The 6021-nt window shown below is 43.0% G+C and overlaps 3 non-coding genes across 3 annotated transcripts; all 3 read right to left on the bottom strand.

Moving 5' to 3' along the window:
- Positions 1-1862: 1862 nt before the first annotated feature.
- Positions 1863-1935, bottom strand: Trnav-cac. Its single transcript has one exon. It is a non-coding gene; the product is annotated as a tRNA-Val (tRNA).
- A 932-nt stretch (positions 1936-2867) lies between these two features.
- Trnaa-agc lies at positions 2868-2940 on the bottom strand. The gene has a single exon. It is a non-coding gene; the product is annotated as a tRNA-Ala (tRNA).
- Positions 2941-3108: 168 nt separating this feature from the next.
- Positions 3109-3181, bottom strand: Trnav-aac. Its single transcript has one exon. It is a non-coding gene; the product is annotated as a tRNA-Val (tRNA).
- Between the last annotated feature and the right edge of the window lie 2840 nt (positions 3182-6021).

Here is a 6021-nt window from a genome sequence, read left to right as displayed (position 1 = left end):
ACACACACACACACACACACACACACACACACACACACACACACACAGACGATTGATGAAACAAGCGCCAACAACTTTATTTTTTCTCTTAACCCTTTTATACCCACTAAGACAAAGTTTTCTATATAAGAAGAAAATTACGTCATAGCCACAGGTTACGTATTCTTTAAAAACAACCACCATAAAAACATTTTATTCAGAAACAGATTAAGGGGCTGGTGAGATGGCTCAGTGGTTAAGAGCACTGACTGTACTTCCAGAGGTCACGAGTTCAAATCCCAGCAACCACATGGTGGCTAACAACCATCTGCAATGATATCTGATGCCCTCTTGTGGGGTGTCTGAAGACAGCTACAGTGTACTTACATATAATAAATAAATAAAAATTAAAAAAAAAAACAGATTAAGATCATTACACAGGAGGAAATTATAACAGGATTACTGATTACATATTTTTCTTTTGAAACTCACACCTAGCCGGGCGGTGGTGGCGCACGCCTTTAATCCCAGCACTTGGGAGGCAGAGGCAGGTGGATTTCTGAGTTCGAGAGTTCGAGGCTAGCCTGGTCTACAGAGTAAGTTCCAGGACAGCCAGGGCTACACAGAGAAACCCTGTCTCGAAAAAACAAACCAACAAAAAAAAAAAAAAAAAAAAAAAAAGAAACTCACACCTAACGAACATTTTCCATCTTTTTCTCCACAAGTTCATCATAACCGCACAGCAATCAATCTTTTTTCTTTTTTTTTAAGATTTATTTTTAATGTATGAGTACTCTATCTGCATGTACACCTGCATGCCAGAAAAGGGCATCAAACCCCATTATAGATGGTTGTGAGCAACCATGTGGTTGCTGGAAATTTAATCAGGACCTCTGAAGAGAAGGCAGTGCTTGTAACTGCTGAGCCATCTCTCCAGTCCCCACAATAATCCTTTTGTCATAGATTAACAAAGTTTACGCAAGCCAGTCTACTGTAGCAAATTTTTCCCTATGCTTAGCTTATGACAATTTGTATTTACCAAGAAACAGATCATTGTCTACCTTACATCTTCTTTTTGAAGTCTTGTTCAGCTAAACTGGCTAATTTTCTGCTCTCTGTTCTTTTATTCACAATGACACTCTTCATTTTATGACCTTTCTTTTCTTGGTGCATGCTGAAACCTGTGACCACATCTCTAGACACAGAGGGAGCAGGCTCCTTGGCCCGACTAGGCTATGTGTGTTCCAGCACTTAAACAAGCAAAGAAGCCTGCAAATGAGCTGTGTGTCCAGACACTGCTGTTGCCTTACTTGTATAGGTTGGAAGATTCCTCACCTTTAGGAACCAAGTGAGGAAGTCAGTCTGCCGATTCTGTCTCTGAACCTGAACCGGGAGTCCACCCCCACCCCGACCCCAGCACTGCCCTTCCCGCCATTCCCAGCCCCAACATTCATTCATTTATTCTCACCCTCACCCAGCTGTAGCCTAAAGGTCACTTCTCTTGGTTCCCTGTTCCAGGGCCTCGGAATTGGTCCTCAGCTGTGAGGCACTACTAACTAGGACGAGTCTTCTACTAATGGACCAGATAAGGGGGCGGGGGGGGGGGGGGGGGGGGGGGGGGGGGGGGGCAGTCCAGAATCTGGTTTCACATTCCGGAGCAGAAAGAAATCTAGTGCGAAATCCGGATAGTCTACGGGGAGGGATTCAGGTTAGATAGTCCACCTCAGGTTAGATAGGTTAAAAAGTGTCTACTTCAAGATGTTCCAGCCGCCTTGATAAAGGTGCTCGTGGAGCGCATTCTCTGTTAGAGTCGTGGGCAGGTGGCAGGGTTAATCGTTGGATTTTGTGAATTTTCTTCTGTGACTGGGAGCATAAAATATTAATGTTTCCACTTGGTTTCGAGCCGAGGACCTCTCGCGTGTGCGGCGAGCGTGATAACCACTACACTTTGGAAACAGGACAAGCAAGCTTTTTTTTTTTTTTAAACTTCTAATTCTATAAAGCAAGACAGATATTGTATAAAGTGTGATGGAGAGGTTGTAGATCTACACTAATGGAAAGAACCACAAGGAATGACACAAACCAGAAATAAAAATCACGGAGAAGAGGCGAGATCCTGGCAGAGGGAAGAAAAAAAAAAAAAAGTTCCTCAGGCGGCGCGGCGGGGAAGAGAGCTCAGCAAAGGAAGAAGCGAGGGAGTAGGGATTGAGACGTTGAGTCGCAGCGCTTCACCGCAGGAGAATCGCTTGTGAGTAAAACACACAGAGGGCAGGAGGTTGGGAGAGCCTGATCACCTGGAGACATCGAGGACAGCGATGTAAACGCTGGAGAGCTTTTGGAAGAACCCGAGCAGATGGCTCTGGGTTTGTTTGTTTGTTTTGTTTTTGTTTTGTGTTTGTTTTTTACAGAGCTTAGACATGGAAAATTGAGACTTGTACGGAAGGTACCACATCCCACTCATGCGGAGTGGAAGTCAACCGTGAGGAGCAGAACCACCCTCCAATAACACGGTTGAGTGAGCAGAGATGTACGAGGAAAAGAAAGATTCCAGAGAGGCGGGCAAAAGAACATACAGCACAGCGTGGTTTAAGGAAAAAAGCCTAAACCTATTTGCACAGAATAGGTTTTGATCCAGTGTCTGTTGAGTAAGGAATCAAAGCTAGACGCTCAGAAGCATTTGTCAAATGAACACACGAGAGCATGATGTGGATATGAGAAAATGGAAAGTCAGAATGTGGTGAAGGGCGCACTAAAGTTTATGCTTAAAGTATGAGAGGAAAGCTAATGAAGGTAATTTTTAATCCGTAATGTGTGGAGTTGAATACGTGTGAAGCTGTTGGAGCATCAGGCTGTTAGTGAAACCGAGGTGTGCAAGATAACATAATAAATGGAGAATGTGGGCATCGATCCCACTACCTCTCGCATGCTAAGCGAGCGCTCTACCATTTGAGCTAATTCCCCAAGACAAGGAGGCGGTCTTTTGCACTTTCTTTTATGTCAAGTGCCTGCAGTGGTCCTTACACAAGATATTTGCTATGGTTAAGGTTCAGGAAACCATACCGGTCAAAGCTAAAATGTAGGGAGTGAACTGAGTGTTAAAACCACACAAGAAAGTGAGAAAACTAATAATGTTTCCGCCCGGTTTCGAACCGGGGACCTCTCGCGTGTTAGGCGAGCGTGATGACCACTACACTACGGAAACAGCCATGGGTATCAAAATTTCCTATTTTCAAGACATGCATTCAAAACGTGCCTAGTAACCGGCTTGGGGTTAGCGTTCGTTGTATTTACTTGTATTATGGGCCAACTAAATCAAAATAATCAAGGTGGTTGTTGGTACTCCACCCGTAGCCTTTGGTGAGCCACTCTGCTACTGACGCCTGAGCACTGAGATCGCACACTGTCAGTGAATTTCTCCCTCTGTGGCTGGTTTACCTCATTGGACTCCATGTCCTCAGCTTCTTCATCCTAGTGGTGGGAAGTGACAGAGCCTCTTTATAAAGGAAAGAGTAACTAATGTTTTATGTGTGTCTGCTGTGTTTTCATCTGTTCATTGATGGACAGTGGCTTGATTTTGTATCTTGCATTATTATGAGTAATCTTGAATGTGAAGACACTAGTGTCTCAGAAAACATTCATTCATTATCATGAACAGAGCAAACATAAGCCCACGACTGGCAATGTTCTCTATTGCTAAATTTGTAGAGGAATTGTCATACTAGTACCTCTCATGGCTGTAATAATTTTAATCACCAAAATTGTGCAAGCATCCTCTTTTTTCCACAACTCACCAACACTGGCTCTTTTCTATATTTGAGGATGGATAGCCCTTTTTGGAGGACAGGAGTGAGGTAAACTCACTGGGCTCTGAGTCTCATTTTCCTGGTCATTCATGAGTTGGGCACATTTTCATAGATTAGTTTATTCTTTGTCTTCTTTGAAAAACATACAACCTGATTTTTTTTTCTCCATTATGTCAGGCTATTTGTTTTCTACCTATGGTGCTTTGTGTATATTTGGGCATCAACTCCCATGTGATGTGTGGTTTTTTTTCCATGCTTTCTCCTACTCTGTACACTTCCTAGGTCTCTGTTGCTTGTATGCTTGCTTCACTGTGCAGAAGCTTGTGGTTCTGGGTAAGGAGCTGTGTTTTCTGTCTTTGCTTTGGTAGCCTGTGTTTTTAAAATGCATCCAAAACCACAGCCAGACTTGTACAATGGTGCTTTGCCCTTGTGCCTTCTTCTGGAAGTTTTCTTTAATACATTTGGTATTCCCCTTCTGGTGTGTGAGATGCACTCAGTTTCATTCTTCTGTATGCAGATATCCAGATCTCAATACCGTGTATTGAATAGTGTATTCTTTCCCTGTTGTGCCCTCACATTTTTGTTCTCTTTTAGGTTTTGTTGTTTTGTTTTTAGAAAGTTTCACCCAATACCCCAATATGACCTAAAACTCACCATATAGCCCAAGTTTGGTCAATCCTCCTGCCTCAGTCTCTTGATACTGGGGTTGCAAGCACGAATCAATCATAGAAACACACACTCACACATGGACACTCACACATGCACACCGGCTATACCTTAACAACTGTCTGAAGAATGAATTGACTTTCCATTCATAGATCTATTTCATTGGTCTACATATGATGTCAATACTATAGTGTTCGGGTTACCATAACTTTGTAGGCTATATTTCTGAGTCAGATAGTATGATGACTCCAGTTTTGTGGAGTTGGGGGTTTTTTGTTTTGTTTTTGCAGAAATGCTATAATTTCTTTCATTGTTTTCACGCCCTTTTAAACGTTTTATAGTTTTTAACCTGCTGAATAAATGCATTATTTCTATTTTGTAGCTACTGTAAATTCTTTTTCAGGCATTTTGTGGCTAGTGTTTAGAAATGCTGCTGGTCTTTGTGGCTGATACCACACCTTACCTAAATCTGTCAGTTCTAGGTGTTTTGAATCTTCAATCCCCACCTGAGGTTGCCCTCCTGCTACCCAACATACACTTGAGCTTTTAAATGAACACTTTTGCTGGACTCTGGAGTCTCTTTCTAAATTATTTTATTGAGGAGACCAAGGAAAGAGGCTGGCCTCCCTCATAAACTTACCCTACTCCAGCACTGACTCAAAGTTTTCATGAGGTAGATCAGAGGATTGGGACATAATGTTCCAATACTGAGTTATGAGAGAGCTAGCCTAGGAAGCTTTCAGCAGTAAGCAGCTTAAATGAGGTGGTTTTATTGTCACACCCACAAATCTGGGGACAGAAATGACAGTGGCTACTGCAGTGTCTCCTGATGTCATTGGGATCTATGCTCCTCCTGATGACCTGGGCTCCTAACACTCACATGGCAGTTCACAACTGTCAACATCAGGGGATGTAATGTCCACTGTGCCAGACATACATGAGCATACTCACTCATACACATAAGAAATTTAAAAAAAAAAACCAATTTTAAAAAAAGAGCAAGGAGCTGGGCAGTGGTGGTGCACGCCTTTAATCCCAGCACTTGGGAGGCAGAGGCAGGCGGATTTCTGAGTTCGAGGTCAGCCTGGTCTACAGAGTGAGTTCCAGGACAGCCAGGACTACACAGAGAAACCCTGTCTAGAAAAACCAAAAAAAAAAAAAAAAAAAGAGCAAGGATAGGCAGTGGTGGTGCATTCCTTTAATCCCAGCACTCAAGAGGCAGAGGCAGTGGAGGAGGCAGAGGCAGGCAGATCTCCGTGAGTTCAAGTCCAGTCTACACTACAAAGCAAGGTCCAGAGCAGCCAGGATGGTTGATTACACAGAGAAACCTAGTCAAGAAAAAACTAAACAAATAAACAAATAAAAAAAAATGAAAGCACTCTTCCTCATATTTAACCCTCATCAGTCTGTAACTAATTTCCAGGGATAGCCTTCACATAAACTAATCCATGGTCCATATCGCCAACTGAGATGCAGCAAGTATGGGCACAATGACCTTAACTGCACACGACTCCACTTTGCATTACAAGTAGGAGTCCGCTAGCTTTGGCTGTGACTCCACACCACAGATCCC

The sequence above is a fragment of the Grammomys surdaster genome, unplaced genomic scaffold, assembly GCF_004785775.1.
Source record: "Grammomys surdaster isolate TR1022 unplaced genomic scaffold, NIH_TR_1.0 267, whole genome shotgun sequence".
Lineage (NCBI taxonomy): Eukaryota > Metazoa > Chordata > Mammalia > Rodentia > Muridae > Grammomys > Grammomys surdaster.
This window is presented reverse-complemented; position numbering and strand designations above follow the sequence as displayed.